The sequence below is a fragment of the Nicotiana sylvestris genome, chromosome 6 (assembly GCF_000393655.2).
Source record: "Nicotiana sylvestris chromosome 6, ASM39365v2, whole genome shotgun sequence".
Classification (NCBI taxonomy): Eukaryota; Viridiplantae; Streptophyta; class Magnoliopsida; order Solanales; family Solanaceae; genus Nicotiana; species Nicotiana sylvestris.
Window position 1 is genome coordinate 92,320,048 of NC_091062.1, and position 20,193 is coordinate 92,340,240.

The window sequence follows — 20,193 nt, forward strand, 5'->3', positions numbered from 1 at the left end:
TTGGGTTAAAACATGTGAGCTTTTGTTTTTTTTTCTTTTTTTTTAATTATGAAACTAATCAAAAGGTTATTTTTGCAAAACAAAATTCAAAAAAAATCATGGCCACTTTTGTAAATACAGCCCTTCAGCACTTTAGAAGGGAAGATTCTAGGGTTGTGTTTGCTAGGTGGAGAAAAATTGACAAAGGGACCGTTGGTGGCTATTCTTGCAAAAACGGCCTTCCGACGTCCTGTCGGGATATTTGTGGCTATTTTGGATAAAAATGGCATCACCTAACTTTATTTATGATAAAAATGACAACATTTCATATTTTTGGTTATTTTTGCAAAAGCGGGGCTGGACCCGATGAGATGCGTAGGCAACGCTCATCGGGTCCAGCCCCGCTTTTGCAAAATAACCAAAAATATGAAATGTTGTCATTTTTATCATAAATAAAGTTAGGTGATGCCATTTTTATACAAAATAGCCAGAAATATCCCGACGGGGCGAGACAACGCTCAATATAACTTTTTTCTCTTTTTTGTTTTCAAAATTTTGGCAGAGTTTCGGGATATTTTGAACACCGGGTTTTTCAAAAACAGGTGATTTTCTCTCTCTCACCTCAATTTTGGTTTTTTCTTGACTTTTCTTCCCTATTCTAGAAACCGGTCAACATGCAAACTGAAGATAATATATGTACAAGTAGCACGTAAAAATGCATCAGGATGGTCTTTTAATTTTTTGGGTACACCTATCTTAGACGGACCCAACCCCTATGTTGAGTCCCTAAAGTCAAATGCACGTGATGCAAACAAGTGTTCCTACTAGGGATCCGGCATGAGGCTATGTTATTCTAGGTTTAAAACCTGGGTGTATTGTTCTAGACTTGGCTTACCCGAGCGGACAACTCGAGCCGGGGGAGAGGGCAATGTACTAGTAACCAAAAGGCCATTCAGCTTTGTAACTGATCCGATTTTCGGTCTAAATTAGGTTATGACTAACAGAAAAGAAGTCACGCCAGCGTGCACTTCCTAGAAGATTTAGAAGACTCAGAGAGAAGAAGAGTTTCGTAACAGTTTATATACAGTTCAAATAATATCAAAGCGGTAAAAAACGGCATTTATCATATTAGGCCCAAACAAGTAATATCAGATAATAAATAAAATCCAAGTATAACAGTTATTCTAAGCTCGAATTCTGAAAGTTCTGGGTTCTTTCCCCCAGCAGAGTCGCCAGAACTGTCACACCTCCTTTTTAACCGAGGAGGTTATAAGGGAGTTTTTTCAATTAAAGTGACATTAATCGAAATGAGATTATTTTATTTAATTTTTAGAGTCGCCACTTGGGATATTTATTATGGAGTCCCAAGTCACCGTTTTATTTTTAAAATCCCAAATCGAGAAAAATTGACTTCATTTAAAAGTCTGCGAAACCAGAAAAACTAAGTAACAAATTTTATTAATATGGGAGAAGGTATTAGGCATTCCCGAATTCCGTGGTTCTAGCACGGTCGCTTAACTATTAATAATTGGCCTAATTATCTGATTTATTACATGTTTTAAACCTATTATGTATTTTTAACTTTATAACCGCTTTTATTTATTTATGGAGTTATTTCTAGAGCAAGTCACGATTATCGTACACTTGCCGTTTTGGAATACATTGCAACCCACGCTACATGAAATACACCCGCGATTTGTGACATGTTTATTTATTATTTTTCAAAGTTGTTATGATCGGGTCACATGAAATGCACACCCGAATTTGAGAATTAGGTATCATAACTATGTCACGGGAACCGTACCCATAATCACGTTGATTTAATTATGTGCCTAAAGTAAACTACGATGTTCAAATTATTTCCTAAATTATTTTAGATTATTGTAAAGGTTCATGGCAACATGTGAAGATATGAGAAATTTAATGATTTTTGAAAGTGATCTAGCATTTAAACTGTCGTGGACTCAAAAGGGAAATAAGAATGGGATAAATGACCCCTTGCAAAACTGGCCCAGTTACGATTTTCATAAGACTGGGCCTGACGAGTGTGTTTCAGCAGCAAAGAGATCAAAGCATATATTTATCTAAGCCCAAATTGGATTTGCACAAGAATAAGATCAGAAAATCATTACATTCAAAAAAATAAAATAACTATACTATTGTGATTTCTAACACCTTAAATAAAGATTAGAATTGTGTTACTTTTAGAAAATAAATTCATGGTTGGAGCCAAGCTTTTGGGCTCAGTACCCAGGCCCATCTGTCTGGGCCCAGACTTGTTTAGGTAATTTTCCTAATTGGACCAATTTACAAGTCTGGCCCAAGACTGAATTGCAAAGGCAAAATAATTAGGCTTTAATGTCTATCCCATAGCCTAACCCCCCCTTCAACATTATTACAATCACAAGAATAATGAAAATCACTACTGATCTTTCTAACAATGATAACATTAATTACAACACATGAATTCGAAGCTCATTTAAATACAATTAATAATGCAAGGCATTTGGGATCAAAAATTACATTATAGTCCTAAACATGCATAGTTTTTACATGGGTAATCTTGTGTGCATAATAATTACAATTCTCACTAAAAAGAACGTTTAAAAGAAAAAACATATACATCTGTTATCTTGCTTGCTTGCAATGCAGCCACAGATCCACATGAGCCAGCTTTACTGGTTTAGTCTACTCGTTGGATGGATTTGAACAACTTGTGATCAAACTAGCTCAACTTAAACGTCTGAACTTTATACTACTTACTGCACTTAAACTGATTCTTTTTGAATTTATTCACATAAGAACTAGGCTAAGTAGAAGTGTTCACCACATACTAGTAAAGAAAACATTAACACATCTTAAGGAATCATGGACATCCATATCAAAACAAAATAACTAAACACGGGATAAGGCATTTAAAACACCAGGTTTAACGTTCATCATTTCAAACCAAGTAGTTACAGAATATGAACGACCTAGATTACCAGAATATGACTTAACCAAGATAACATGTTTTAAAGTAATTGAAAGATAGGAATGCAACAACAAGATCAAGACAGACTTCCATTCCAAATACTTAACATTTACAACCTTTTACATGAAATGTAAAATACTACATCACAACAAACATACAAAACATGAGAGGTCATAAAAGTGAATCCAAATCAAGCATCTGAGTTCAAGATGTGTACCTTGACAACAATGGAAAAGATAAGAGAAAATAAATCTCTGAAAAAAACATGAAAGAAAACAGCAACAAGCAGGATAACAATAGCAATAGAGTAGCCACAAAACCCCAAAATATTTCTATACCAACGTTGAACTATAGGGATCAAGAACTAGGAAACATGGAGCTATTTCTGTTTTCAGATTCACGTGGAAAACTCAGAAAAAGGAATAGAAATCCGTATAAAAATCCAACTCTTTTCAGAATTCCTTGTGTTTAAAAATGCCTTTTAAAATTTCCTAATGCTAGATGATAATGTCCATAGAATGAGGGAATACCTGTTCCTTTTATAGGGTATACAAAAACAACATCAAAAAAGAATATTCTACCCTAAATTCCCTAAATGTCAGATAGTACATCATATTTGAACAACTGTCTAACCTTTTTCAACCCAATTTCAGCATTTTTCTTACTAAAAATGGGGACAGCTGTACAATGCTAGAACATTATGATATTTACTCATTTTAAAATCCAATTTTACCCTTTAAAGTACTAATTGTTTCAATTTTAACCAATCTGACTTAAATTCCGATTTCAAACCCTTGTGGAACCTCCTAGAACAATTTAGAAGATTCTAGAATTGAACATCCTATTATTATTTTCAATTGTATCCTTAGAAGCGTTGATTATCGACTTTTCAATCCTAAAATCAATTTAAACTCAAAGGCCCATGGAGTTTTAATCCAAACAGCCTAACTAATCAGTTAATTAAAGTGTTCGTCTAATTATACCCTAAACAAAAAATTAAATTTAAACAAGCAAGCATGGCAAAACAGTAACAAAACAAAGAACCAAAAATACAGATGTAATGAAATCTAAAAATTAACCTAATTAATATACAATTGATTAAACAAATTATGAAACTAAGCCAATTTCTAATAGCTTAAACATGCTTTGAACAAGTTAAATAATAGCCTAATCAGTGAATTAATTAACTAAACAATCGACCTAAAATAAAACCATGGTTATGCAACATCACAAAATCAAGAACAAATACAAAAAAATGAGAAAAGAAGGCAGAAGATATACCTAAGGGGTTCTGGCAAATTAGGAACTCTTCGAAATAGATCCAAAATATGCTAACCAATCGTTCTTGTTGAGAACAATTGATTAACATAGGTTTTAAGCTAAAACGAGTCTGGAAAAACCCGAAGAAACTTGGGAAAAGAGAAAAAAAAAAGAATTAGGGTTTCTGTTTTTTTCCTTAGATCCGGGATTTGAGGAAATTAAAGGGAATTTTTGGGGAATCAATGGTAGAATTGTGGGGAGGGAAGGTTGAGGGTCGTTTGGTGTGATTTTCGGATTTTTCCAAACAGTTTAGGGTTTGGGGTAAAATCTCAGATTTGAAATTGGAGGATTTTGATGGGGGTTTTTGGTGAAATGGTTGATGGATTAACGTTTGAGGGAGTGTGGGGATTATAAGGTATGAATTTGGGGTGATTTAGAGGTGCTCCGCAGCCATTGGGCGATTTTCGGGCGGCGGAGAAGGGCGGAGATGGCGAGGGTTCAAGGGCGGCTAAGGTTTGATATCTTTGAGAGAGATGAGGCCGAATGAGATAAGTGAGGGGGGGGGGTTATGGGAGTGTTGGTATCGTTGAGATAGTTATAAAGGAAATGAATGGTTAGTTTCCAGCCGTTGGATCTGTAATGATCAACGGCTGAGATGGTCTTGGGGTCGAAACTGGGTAGTTTAGGTTAGTGGGGATTTGGACCGGGTTTGGGGCTAAAATTTGGGGTGGATTTTGGTATGGTATTGATATTGGGCCAATTGAAGCTGGCTCAGTCCGATTTAATTAAAAAACAAACCCTTTTTCCTTTTTCTTTATTTTTCCCTTTCTTTTCTTTAATTTTTAAACCTTAATTAAATTAATTATGTCCTAAATTAAATCCTAAATTAATCTAAACTATAAAATCAGACTAATTACCTATTTATAATATTTACATAATTAGTTAATCCTAAATTAATAAAGAGGAAATTACTAATCTAATATTAAAAGCTAAAAATGTAAAAATGAACAATATTTTTGTGATTTCATTTTAATAAAGTAATTAATTAGCCAATTAATCTTAAAATATGAAAACAAAATTTAATATGCAATGCATGGTATTTTTAACATTTTGGGGCATTTTTCATAATTTTAACAGAATTAAACGTGCACAAAAGATGCAAACAAATAATAAAACCTACAAAAATCCTATAAAATTGAAAACAAATTTGGAAAAATCTATTTCTTTAATTTTGTAGGAGTATTTCCAATAGGGCAAAAATTACATGCTCACAATATTTTGTATTTTTTCTTTATTATATTTTATCTACTTTGTCATTGGAGTTTTATTAGGCTTTTAAATAGGAATTCAAGTTATATTAAATAGGGTTACAAAGTTTTTATGTTGTAATTACTAAATTTTAAATATGATAGTAGGTTATATTTATTATTTGACCCAAAAACGTAAATCTTGGTTTAAATAATTAATTCCAGTTAAACATAGGTTAATTTTAGTTAAGAATAATATCCTCAGAACTTGATATCAGAAAAAAGGTAGTTGAAAGGCATTTATGAGGACAATAAAGATACTATGTAATAAATATCTTTTACTATCAAGAACAAAAATAATGTGTATGATATTCAATAAATGACAATATAATGGCGCTCATGAAATTAAGAGGAATAATTTAATCAGTATGAGGTGGAACAAAAGAACCTTCCACCTAACAATGATTGAATGATAGATCCTCAAACAATTGAGGATTCCTCGGATCTGACAAAAATATTAGTGAAAAATAAAGTCTTGTATTGAGTGAAGAATGAATCTTTTTCAAAGTATTGTTCTTACAATTGAGTCTCATGTGCATCTATTCTCTCTCTTTTTTCTATTTATATGAGACATATTCCTAGTAAACCCTAATAGTACATGCACAAAGAATATCCACAGAATATTCTCTTTAATATCCTATTTCGAAAACTAGTCGTTAGAGCTTCATCGACGGTACTCGACCTCGACCATGATTGGCACCTTGACCACGACTCATGTCGACTCTTCGGCTATGAGCTTTGCTACTTCCTGATCCACATCGACTAATGGCGGCTCGAGAACCCTTTCCTTCGTATTATCTTATTTCAAATATTCTAGAGCGGATTTGATCCATACAGTTAGTCCCTCCACTTATTGAGGCCGACGCAGGTGGACTTGATGAGCGGATTATGTTCATTGCAGTTCGAACTTTTGTATGAGCTGATCGAGTCACGATGATTGAGGCGAACTGGCAACGTGGCCCTTTGTGAGCCACAAATTTTACGGTTGTGCTGTCCATGAATCAAAATGACGTCACGACCTTACGCATCATCATGATGCGTATTCTCGATGCATTGCTTCATTTTGCGTGGACTCCTGATTGGTCATGCGCTTCGATTCCGATGCCAGGCAATGATGAAGTAATTTTTTGGTTCATACGCCAGAATTTCTACAAATAAGGATGTGAGGATGCAATCCCGAACTTTGCAGACTTCCTGTATCGAAACCCTATATATTCTTCTTTTTTTTCCATTGTTGCACATCTTTCCCCTTCACTCCTACGATCCTTACCATTTTTAATCCTCTATTGTGTACTGCCTTCCTCTATTTTGTCGAAAACATGTCTAATATACCTTCTGAGTCCAGCGAGGGTAGAGACATGATCCCATTAGCGATGGTATTTCCCCCCTCATGTGGAGGACGTTTCTGCGGCCACCAAGAATGGAAGCTTCCCAACGGTGGAAGAGATAGTTCCTCGTAATGATATCAGGTCTAACTTCTCAAAACTGCCTAAAGCCGACCCCAGAACTTTTAAATCGGTGATTATGGAGGCTTATTTGATGGAGATTAAGGAAAAATACGGTCTCCACAACCATATCTAGCCGATCCATGCTGAGTGGGATGCAGTGTAGGTTCACGGACCTGGGTATTGCACCTTCTACGCCTACCCCTTCCACGTCGGTTATACTCTTCCTCTTCTTCCGCCGACGGAGGAGTTTTGTCGCTATTATGATATTTGCCCAGCTTAGCTTGCATCGTACGTTTACAACCTCTTGAGGATGCTCACCAAGTTTGCAAAGCTGGCCGGGGTCGAACTCTCACTCCGACATTTGATGCACCTATTTGCTCCTAGCTTTTATAAGGGGACGCTGTTGAATCTTCGCCACTGAGGAGGCAAGCGCTTGGTGGTGAAGATGGATGATAAGGCTAACTGCCAATTCTGGTTCAACTTCTTCTTTGTCAAAATTGAGGACGTGGTGGCCAATACTAAGGGTTTCCCTGAGGTTTGGAATTATACTCGTAAGTATACGACTTCCTCATTTATAAGTATCTAATTTCCCGTCATGCTTTGCGATGGTTCTAACCTTCCGTCTTTTTTGTGTAGTTACGCATTTGCCTCCCCCCTTGGTAGACAATATTTCTGACTAGTTAGGACGGGTTCTTCCTCACATCGTGGGGGTACGCGAGTGGTCGGGCTTCTTCAAAAGGTTTGGCCCCCATCCTCCCCTGACTGGTAAGTTATCTTTATTATCAGCTTCTTGGTTATTTCCTTTTTTTTTGGGTTCTCTTTGGCTGATTTTTGCTCTCTTATGTATTTTCCTTAACTTCAGCCAGGAGGTCTTTGAAAAAATCGAAATCTCTCGCCCCCGCGTTCAGAAAGCGAAATAATGCCAAGGACTATGCTTCTTATCCTCCTCGACGATGTCATCTTCGGCTCGTGCCCCGGTCCCTCCTTCGACAGCTGCTATTGCTGCTCATGCCTCAGCTCTTCTTATTGGTACATCTCGATCTGTTCCTTCTCTGACCTCTTCATTATACTGTCTCATAGACGAAGATGATAAGGAGTCAGCACCTAGGGATGAAGATTTGATGCCTCGCAAGAGGAGGTCTGTAGATACTGGTGACAGAGTTGCCCATGTTGTTGGCATGATGGAAGGTGATTTTTCACTACAAGAGACAACAACTATCATCATTGGAGATGAAGGTGAACTGGTATCGGAGATTTTGAGGTTTGTGGAGGTTGATGTCGACCGTCTTCCCCCCCCCCCCCCCCCGTGATGAACGGAGACAGAAGGGCCAGCCACTGGGGTATCAGACACGTTGCGGCAAGATAAGCTGTCGACTTCGCAACCGGATGATGATACTTCTTTGCCAACCGTTGAAAGGGGAAAAGGTGTTGTTGAGGAAGGCTATGAGACCGGCTTGGATATTGATGCCGGCGATATGCGAATGATGGAGGAAGGTTCACCCAACTTGAGATAAGGTTGGAGGGGTCTACAAGTACCATTGCGATCCCTATGGATCGTGACTTGTTAAAGAACACGGAGGACGTGGTCTCTATCCTCGGGCCCATTTGTTCTGAGATAGAGGGCAAAACCCTTAAAGAGTTGGATGACATTGCTCTATCGAGGAGCATTGCTGGTCTCTTCCTTAGAGTGAGTTTCTGGCGTTATGTTTTCTCTTCTTTTTACCCTTGCTTTTATTTCTGACTCATTTCTTTTCTTTTTCTGGTCGTAGAAGATGATATTGGAGATCGAGAGCGCCTGGAGTGAGGAGAGGCATCGGGCAGTTTTTGTGAGATTGCAAACAAATAATTTGAATACTAACGCAAGCACTGGGAACTTCGTTGGCAACTTGATGGGGGGGGGGGGAGATATACAGGCCCTTCGAGACTAGTTAAAGGAGAAAGATGATGAATTGTTTAAGGCCATCGAGAAGTGCAGCATCCTTGAAGGGACGTTGAGGAATAAGGAGGAGGAGCTTGAAGTCAACAATGGCGTGGAGGCTCAGTGTAGTGATCTTCAAGCGCAAGTGGTTGAGTTGCATAAACAATTGGAAGAATGTCGTCTTCAGTTGTAGGGCCTTATTGGTGAAGTTTTTGAGAAACAGAGCGATCTTGAGAAGGCGGAATCATTCCGTGTGGAATCTCAGAGGAGATTGGATGTGCTTGAGCTAGCGAACAACAACCTTCAGGCTGAGCGGGAGGAGCGACTAGAGGGGAGGGTCGGAGAGCTGGAGAAAGATAACGCCTTCCTTCATGGTCAAGTGGTCGCATTGGAAGTGTAACGACCCGATCGGTCATTTTGAGCTCTAGTGCATCGTTCGAATGTTTGACTCCTTGAGTAGCTTCACTTCCAGTAATATGACTTGTACGTGTGGTCGGAATTGGATTTTGGGAAGTTCAGAGTTGTTTCGGAAGGAAAATTATCAAATTGGAAGCTTAAAGTTGGAAGAGTTGACCAAGGTTTGGCTTTTGAGTAAACAACCTCGGAATCGGGATTTGAAGGTTCGAATAGGTTTGTATGATGATTTCGAACTTGGGCATATGTTTGGGTTGTGTATTGGGTCTCCCGGGAGTATTTAAGCACTTATTGTGGAAAGTTGGCATTTTGAAGGTTTTAGAATTTCTTAAGTTTGGTTTGAGGTGGACTTTGGTGTTATCGATGTCTGTTTGGGGTTCTGATCCTTGGAATAGGTTTGTACCGTGATTTGTGCATAAAGTTTGGCATCATTCCAGAATATTTAAGTATGATTCGGATGCGTTCGTCAAAGTTTGAATGTTGAAGGTTTAAAGGAAGGTTTTGATCGTCGATTCATAGTTTTGATGTTGTTTGATAAGATTTGAGGCCTCGAGCAGGTCCGTGTTATGTTATGAAACTAGTTGGTGTGATTGGACAGGGTCCCAAGGGCCTCGGGTGTGATTCGGAGTGGTTTCAGACCATTTATCCTTGTTTTGTAACTGCTGGTGGTCTCACGCGTTCGCGAAGAAGGATTTTGGGCTGCTGGACTTTTGTTCATCGCTAACGCGACACAGGGTTCACGAACACAGAAGAGGACCTAGAGTAGCCTGCGCGAACGCAGCATAGAGGTTGCAAACGCGAAGAAGGAAGGGGAGCTGGGGGCGTGGAAGTGTTAAGCCTTCACGAACGCGGCTGTGTGACCTAGAACACGAAGCATCAGAACCTGGAGGCATCGTGAACACAACGTAGGTGATGTAAATGCGAAGAAGAGATTTTTGGGACAGTGGCATTTCGCCTACGCGATCGCAATGCGTTTTACGTGATCGCGAAGAAGGAAGTTGCTGGGCAGACTTATTTTATTTGCGAGTTTTGGTTCATTTCTTCTACCTCTCTCATGGCTTGGGCGGTTTTTGGAGCTCTTCAAAGGGATATTTTCATCATCTATTGTAAGGTAAGTAACTCCTACATTATGTTAGTGAAATACATGGATTATATATGGATTTAAACATAGAAATTTGTAGAAATTGTGAGATTTTGAAAGAAACCTAGAATTTGGTATTTTGACCACGAAATTGGATATGGAATTGAGAATAAATTATATATTTGAGTTCATAATGTTACGAGTAATGTTTATCTTTGAAATTTTTGGAATCCGGGCACGTGGGTCTGAGGGTTGACTTTATTGACTCTTCGAGCGGAGTTGGAAAGTGTTATAAATTAAATAATTATAATGTTGGGGTATATTTTTATTGGTTTTCATGGTTGTTTGACAAGTTCGGATCCATGGGCATTTGGTTTGAGGTGTTAGAGAGGCGTTGGAGCCAGTTATGGAACTTCAGAGCAAGCTAAGTCTCCTATCTAACCATGTGAGGGGGAATTTACACCGTAGGTATTTTATTCTATATGTTACATGTTGTGGGAGCTACGCATGCATGAGGTGACGAGTGTCCATGCGTATGCTAGAATTCATGATTATGTCCGGGTAGACTTAGGTTCATGCTATGTTTTAACTATACTATATGAGTTGTCCTTGAATATTGGATTTCTTTATTTTATGTTATGACTTGAGACCAGGCTTGCATAGTGTCACGACCCAAATTCCACTAAGGGTCGTGATGTCGCCGGACACCACTATCAGGCAGGCCAACCAAAATACTTAATTAAATTATTGTTTTAATAATTTTTGAAAACTATGATTTTCCTTCAATTTTACCAGTAAAAGATAATCGTTTCAAATCAAATATGAATGTTAAGAAGTTAATACAAGATACCCCATAATCATCCCAGAACCCGGTGTCACAAGGGCATGAGCATTTACTAGGGAATAAAATAAAATATAGTAACTATCCGGAATACAAAGTGGACAGAAATTAAAACACAGTAAAATACTCTGAAGGGGACTCTGCTGGCTGCAAGTCGTCTCGATAAATACAGCTCGCCTAAGTCTCCATATCAACCCTTCCGCTATGCCACTAAGCCACTAGCCACATATGAACGTGTGCAACAAAAATGCACAGCAAGTGTCCATAATCACCCCCCTTTTTCTCATAACACACAAGAAGAACCATCATAACCGGAGTAATCCTCCACAGTCCGCAACCCAATAAATCGTGTGCTCTCCATGCATCAATTCTCAATTTAACGACATCACTACAATCTTCATACTTGATTTAACTCTTCAATCAATCAAGTGGATACATGCCACACTAGTACAACCTTCCCGTGGGTCACGCTCCCACAACCTTCCGTAACAGATAACAAGTCTGTACATCCAAACCACCGGCCGCACTAACGCTGAAAAGCGATCAAGAATCCTTAACCAGGATGCAAAGCCTTTTTCACAAAACACCGATCTTAGGTGACACTGAAGACAATACCAACTTACCTTAAACATCGAAACTCCTTTCCTGCTCATCCGAGCTCGTGACATCCTTGTCAACACCGAACTGCAACCTTGATCCTCACTTCAAATTCCATACCACTCACTGCACCCAACATGCCAATATACGATAGAACACGTTTTTCATCATAACTTCGGAACCACTAATAGATTAACACTTCATCATATAAAAACTTTTCACTTAACTCACTTCAGGAGAACCATAGCAACACACAGGTGAATTCTCATAACCGTGGAATATGCAAATCTCTAAGTAGTGGTCTAAGCCACCATAGCCCTTCCGGGATTCGCCTACACATAACAGGCCATAACAGTAGAATACTTCTGAATAACAGCAATTACAGCGGCCGACCGGCCTCACACGTACCGTCACAAATCACTTGCATAACTTGGTCCCGCTGCAGGAACTGATCACTACCACCAATATGCCAATTCAGCTATGGCTAATCAATCTATCTTCTTCCAATTTATCCTTGGTTGCCTTAGAAATAATAATAACTCCATTCAACACATAACACACCCCAACCGCATTCATCCCGAGTGACCTTGAATCACGAGACCACGCTGTCTCCAATCCCATGAACCGTTTCATACCTCCCTTGTGCGCACATTCGCATCCTCAACCAGTATGCCCATTCTGATAATCCCTCTACGAATCAAAGTCTTTTCTCATTTTCATCCCAAATGCTACACTGCAAGTCAAAACATCATAGAACATTCTGGGCCTCTTCTCATAAGCTGCTACGAAAGCTTGATTCTTAACCGTACATATAGGCTCAAAATCATTAGGCACCACACTTTAACCTTTGAATCTACTAGCACCGTTGTTGAGAGCCACCCGCTGTGACTTGGCCCTGAATATAATCAACTGCATGAATCTTCTAGCACATGAATACCCCCTCAACGAAGCACCCGGCAGAATCACTTCCTTTGAAACCCGCATCTATACAAGGCATAAATTCTGAATCCTTCCCCAAGTCTGAACATGAGCCAATAAAGCCAACCATAACACACCTTTAACAATTCTTTTGCTCAAATTACCACTTATGTTCTTTCCCTGTAGCTAAAATAACCCATCAATATGCTAATAACCAGAAACCTCGCAAGTAGTTAACCGTGCAACCCAATCATAGGCGGTGGGCCTCTCCCACTTAGCTTGAAGACACTATTACACAACTCTGGAATTCTCCAGGATTCTTTTTCTCTTATTGACATAACCTTGCGCAATCAACTGCCAAAATCCTCGGAATCTTTCTATAAAACCCCTTTTTATACTCTGAATCATCAACCACATTCGCACGACCGATCTTTTTGCTGTATAGCAAATAGAATTCTTCGCAGAAGCTTCGCCAACCATGCGACCGCCAATCTGCTCACTGGAGGTAACCCACCTATGGAATTTACGTGCCGACATCTTCCAACGCTGCTGCAGGGGATACAATCACTACGACATCAATAACCCATCCTGAGTCCGAGCTCACTCTCTAGCTACACAAGTCCATTCACCCCTTGTGGTCATCAATTAAATGTGCGGCAACATCCATCCAATTCAAAGTTATGTTGTACCCTTCTTCATTTCGAGCAGCTCCTTTCCATTATATCAAATCTCCTGCCGCATAATAGCCCATACTTCAATTTAAATACGTAGACCCCGATCACCAATCAATAAAATTCCCAAATCATTCCAAACTCTCCTTAAGGTGCGTAGTCATCCTAACACAAAGCCCATATGCAACTCCGCCACTCTCCCACTTTGGCGAAACTCACCCCTCTAATCGACCACTCGACCTTTGCTTCTTATACCTGGCCTTCTAGAAATTTTAACAACCGCCTGACACTCCCCACATGTCCTTCCTTATCCTTTGCTGCTCAGTTGTTGCCTTAATAAAATCTATCTTCGTAGCACTTGAACCCACAAATCGCTACTAACTTTAAACCTTTCCGGAGATCATCTTTCTCGAGCCGTCGACATTAGAAACACCGATTCAATCCTGAACCACCACACCTCGCGATATCCAACCGCCGTTTCTCCAATATTATGTCACAATATCCTACCCCAAGGGCGAATTACAGAAGACCATAACACCGGCGTACTTAACACATATAATTGAGGACGCCGACACTACATCGCAGATGAAAATTCCACCACGATTGAAAATACCAACTCTCGTTACTCCATCACCTCAAATCTGGACATTCATAGGCCAATTGCTTTTCCTCCGCCGGAAATGATATATCCAATCTTCGAATTGTGCAGTGAGTAGACTTCCTTTCAAATTATTCACCGCCCCAACACAGAGGCAAGTATCCTACCATCAAGTCAATACTGTGCGATAACCAATCGTAAGCATCATAGCAATCTGTGCATAGCCTCAAAGCTCTGAGGAATACTGTTACTGAGCCAAAATGACAAGATATCCTTCTGCAAGGCAACGACAGTAGCCTAATCAACTATTAAGGGAGAAACATCCCGCACCACATCGGTAGTACCATTACAATTCTTTAATTCTGGATTTATAACAAGCGGTTCGCGTCACATAAGATCGAATATGATGGAAATAGAGGCATAAGCCTCAAAGGAATCAAACCTTACAATGAGGAATCAAGAAGGAAAGTGCTCCTAATAGCCCCGTAGCCTCTCGAAGATAAGTACAGACCTCTCCGTACTGATCCGCAAGACTCTACTAGGCTCGCTCATGACTCGCAAAACCTAAGGGAACCTAGTGCTCTAATACCATGTTGTCACGACCCAAATTCCAATAAGGGTCGTGATGGCGCCAGACATCATTATCAGGCAAGTCAACAAAAATACTTAATTAAATTCTTGTTTTAATAATTTTTGAAAACTATGATATTCCTTCTATTTACCAGTAAAAGATAATTATTTCAAATCAAATATAAATGTTAAAAAGTTAATACAAGATATCCCATAATCATCCCAGAACCCAGTGTCACAAGGGCATGTGCATTTACTAGGGAATGAAATAAAATACAGTAACTGTCCAGAATACAAAGTGGACAGAAATGAAAACACAGTAAAATACTCTGAAGGGGACTTTGCTGGCTGCGGGTCATCTCGATAAATGCAGCTCGCCTAAGTCTTCGTATTAACCCTTCCACTATGCCAGTAAGCCACTAGCCACATATGAACCTGTGCAACAAAAATGCACAGCAAGTGTAGTATGAGTACGGAAACAACGTGTACCCAATGAATATCTTGTCTAATCTCGAAGAAGTAGAGACGAGAGGTCGACTTCGACACTTACTAGTACTCCAATGATAATGTAGTACAAGTGTGAGAAATTCATGGATTTCATAAAGCAAAATTAAACTCATAAAGCCGGAAAGCAGGTAAACAACTTTTCAAATAATAAAGGATTTCCAAAGATTTATGTTTCATTTTCTTTATCAATTTATCACTGGCGAGGAAGGGCGATTATCGATATTTATAAATCTCAAGCAGCAATCCAAGCATGCGCATATCATGCCGAGGTCGTATGGTCCGATCCAACATAAATGTAAAATATGCACTATGGAGGGTCGAATGGACCAAACCATATATGCATCTATTACCCCGCTCGTGAATCATACATGCGACACGGTCAATATAAATAAACAAACACCCTGTTCGCGAATCATACATGCAACACAGGTACACATAGAAATACATGCTCACACAGCAAATGAAAAATTTATCGGGGAATGTTTATCCAAATAAAAGCCTATTCTCTTTTAGCGATTTAAGAAAATGAAGTTTAATCCTTTTAGAAATTCATTTACCAATTCGATAAGATTTAAGCAATTCAACTGCCAACAAGATTACAGATATTCTAAATATAGCATGCTTTTGGGTCCGACTACCCGGACATTACACATAATAGTAGCTACGCACGAACTCTCGTCACCTCGTACATACGTAGCCCCCACAAATAGGAGCACATAGCCAATTATATCACCTATGGGGATAATTCCCTCTTACAAGGTTAGAAAGGAGACTCACCGAATTTCCATAACCGGCTTCCAAGCCTTTCCAACGACTCCAATTGATGCACAACGCCCCAAAACTATTCAAACAACGGGCAAACCAATAAAAATTCACTCTAATACTTGTAACAATTCAAATTATATAAGTTCCCAACTCCGCTCGAAAAGTTGACCAAAATGCCCTCAGGCCCACTTGCCCGGATTCCGAAATTTCTCGAAGATAAATTCTACCCATAGCTTTACTAACTCAAATATACAATTTTCTCTAATTTTCATGCTCAAATTCAAGGTAAAAGTCCAAAATTCCAACTTCTAGGTCTATCCCAAAAATTCCAAATTTATACTAATTTTTCATGTCGGAATCCATGTAAGATCACATATTTAACTAAAAAATAGGAAGAAATCACTTACCTAGTGTTGCTTGGTGAAAATCCCTCCTTGAGCTCTCCAAAATCGTCCAAGCCAAATGAAATAAATGAATGAAATGGGCCAAAACTCGTGTTTAAAACAATCTGTCCAGGCTTCATCGAGTTGTACCTTGCGCTGTGTAGGTTGTACATCCTGTTACAATTATCCCCTGTTGTACACCTTTTGTTAAAACGTCCATAACTTCTTGTGAAAATATCCAAATGACAAATGGTTTGAAGCTTTAGAAACTAGACTCAAAGATTTTTCATTTGATAGGTTTCACACCATATAACTCTTTATATATTCCGAGATATGAGTTTTTAAAGTCGGCTCCATGCATCAGAAAATTCAGTTGAAACTGCTCCTCCAGCCATTTTCAATCGATCATAACTTTCTGATAAAATGTCTAAATCATGAATGTTTTACCTTTATGGAAATTAAAATGCAAGGGAAACAACTTTTATGTTTTGCACATTTTCAGATTCCTTCTAGATTTCAAGATATAAGCTTCCAAATACAGCTCCGTGATTACACTAGTTGCTGTCAAAACAACTTTCTACAGAAAATTTCAGCAACTCTTTGGTCCGAAATTCATTCCGTTAACCTTGCGAATTCCACCCGAGGCCCTCGGGACTTTAACTAATTATAACAACATGTCCCAAAACATGATACAAACTCGCTCGAGGCCTCAAATCACATCAAACAACGTCAAAATCATGAATCGTACTCCAATCCAAACTTTATGAACTTTGAAATTTCAAACTTCTACATTCGATGCCAAAACCCGTCAAATCACGTCCGATTGACCTCAAATTTTGCACACAAGTCATATTCGACATTATGGACCTGCTCCAATTTTTGGAATAGGAATACGACCCTGATATCAAAAAGTCAAACTCTCGGTCAAACTTCTCAAAAACCATCAAATTTCTATCTTTAGCCAAATGACTTCAAAATGACCTACTGACCCCCGAATTCACTTCCGATCGTGCTCCCAACTCTATCACTGATTCTCTCTAGGATTTCTGTGAATAGTGCCGCCGTCACTATTCACGCCTCATAACTCCGGCGTCGGGCAAGGTAATGTTACAAGATTAGTCTCAAAACAACCCCCTTCTCTTTGAAAACAATCCCAAGTTGGTTTCATCCTCAAATCCATAGCCAACTGTAACAAATCTTGATTTTAAATCAAGCGTTACTGTAGCGTCCTTTCTTCCAGATTTACTTCGCTGCTTCTTCTGTTTTTTGTGCGTTTTCTATCTTTTTGATGGACTGCTGAAGAACCATGGATGCATCTTCCTCTCCCCAGCCTTTGGCTGTGGGAGAGATGAATTCAAATCCTAATCCAAAACAAACTTATGCTGAGCAACTTCATCCAAAACAAGCTGCCACAGTTTCGTCAAAAATAGAGTTGTTCCTTGTTAAACTCGATCATGGAGAACCTACAATAGAATTCAACATTGATGAAGTTAATGAGTTTACAAGAGAAGAAGGACTGCATCAAGCGGTTATAATGAAGATCTCATATGGAAAACCAGAGCTACAGGAATTTCGAAAAATATTTTCGTCGCAATTCGATGTTCAAGGTCGCTGCAATATTGGGATGCTGGATTTTCGTCATCTCTTGATTAGATTTGACCTCCATAATGATTATGTTCAGTTATTATCTAAATCAACTGGATATGTCAAGGCAAAAGGTGATTAATTCTTTTTTCAAACTTTTCCATGGACGTTAGGATTCAATCTGAAAAAGGAAACATCCATGGGTGTTGTCTGGATCTCGTTTCCAGGTTTGCCGCCTAATTTCTTTGCGAAGAGGTCGTTATTGTCCATTGCCTTAGCTGTGTGTAAATCGCTTGCTGTTGACAAGGCAACACAAGATAGAACACGGCCTAGTGCAGTAAGGGTGAAGGTTATACTTGATATTTTGGATAAACATCCTAAAAGGATTAAGCTACTGATAGTGAACAGAATCTCGGGTAAAAGTATCGTACATTACCAGGAGGTGGTGTATGATAATCTTCCTACATATTGCACCTTTTGCAAGCATCAAGGACATGGTGAAAATGTTTGTCGAGCGAGGAACGAAAAAGAAGGAAAGGAGGTAAGGGCAAAGGAAGTGACATCTGGAAGTAATATGCCTGTTGTCGAGGTGAGCACTTTTGTCAAGTTACAAGGTGATGCTAGGGACTATCTGAATGCCAAAAGAATGAATCAAAAAGCTATGGAAATAGCAGGTGATAAGATGCGTGATGAAGTAGCAAACCAAAAAAATTTGGTCGAGCAGCAAGTTTTGCAAAATGAAGGAGTTTTGGTGGCTACTATTGGGAGAAAGGAAGCTGGTGATCGACCAGATGTGCAAGTGTTTGATTTAAATACTGATAATCAAGGGATATCAGTAGGTGATGCCCAAGAGCAGGCAGTAGATGCATTGAATACAAATGGGAAATCTGAGGTTAATGCATTGGGTAATGCATTTATATATAATGCTGATATACCAGGTGCACGAGAGGCTAAGTTGCTTTCTTCTAATGATGCAACTGTTGCATCAACAAATGCAAACTTAATGGAAACTGTTGATCGAGCTGGTGCATCTGTGCAATTTAAATCTAAGGCAGGTGGTGATCAAGGTGATATGACACAGAATTCAGATGCTAATGCACCACATATGGTATCTGAAGGTGAGGTCCATATGTTAGACAGTAAAATGTCAAATGATGCAAGCCTAAATGGAGATCGAGCTGTGGCACCTGTTATTCCAATGGTGAAATCACCAATAGCAGGTGTTTTAGAGGATGTTGTTAATATTGTATCAGGAGAAGAGGCAGCAGACCATGCTGGGACTACGGATGGGGTTAAGGAGCAGTAGATCGCGAGGAAAGCAGCAACTCTAATAGTTACTTCTGGAGCTACTGAACATAATGCTGCACTAGTTGATAAAGCTGAACAGCAAGCAGCTCTTACAGCTACTGCTGTGAAACAAACTGATGCGACAAAAATAACGGATAGGACTAATAGAGATGTAATTTCTGAGGGAAAGGCATATGAAGATGTGAGGGTTGTTCCTTCAGGAGAAAAGGATGGTCATGAGGCTAAACACATGAACTCACTAGATGGAGGTGCAAAGCAGAAATATGCAGTTGATACAAATGCCCAGTTTTCAGGGAATCGAAATGCTGGTCAAAAGGGTTGGAACATGGTAACATATAGAAAATCACCTACAAGGCAGGTGGACTCACAGAAACAACAGAAAATAGATTTTGGTCGAAATGCATCTAGCAGTGTTTCCAACACAAACGCCTTCGAGATTCTTGCATCAGATGAAGATGGTGAAGCTGCTACAACATTTCCAAATAAGTATATGATGTCAAAGTAGATAGTGACACTAGCCAGCACTGGAAAAAATGCACAACACAGTGAGAATTTGCCTATACATTGGGCTTTCGACAGCAGGTTGGGGAGGAACATCAAGGCAAATTTAAGGGGGATGGCAATCAATTCTAAGCTATGGACAGATCAACGCGAGTATGATGATGAGGAACTCTATGGTGATGCATATTTTGGGATTTCGAGTGAAGAGGATGATCAAGAGAGTGAAGACGAAGGTGTGCTATCAGCAGGCTCACCATCAGTTCCTAAATTTGGCAGCTCCATGAAGGCAATTTCTAGCAGCAAACTCAATGCAAAAGCACAAGTATTTGTGCCAAAAACTGGAAAGCAAAAAATGGCAGCTAGCACAGCAGGTACTTCCCTGATGCAAAACACAGCAACAATTAGGCCTGGGCAACTGCAGAATGTGCTGGAACAAAATGCAGCAACATCATTTTTCGAACAGCAGCAACAACATTTGAATACAACATCCGACCACCAATTGAAGGCAAGCAATCATGGAGCAAAGACGATTGGGCATCAGCAATTTGCAAACAACTATGGAGTAATTT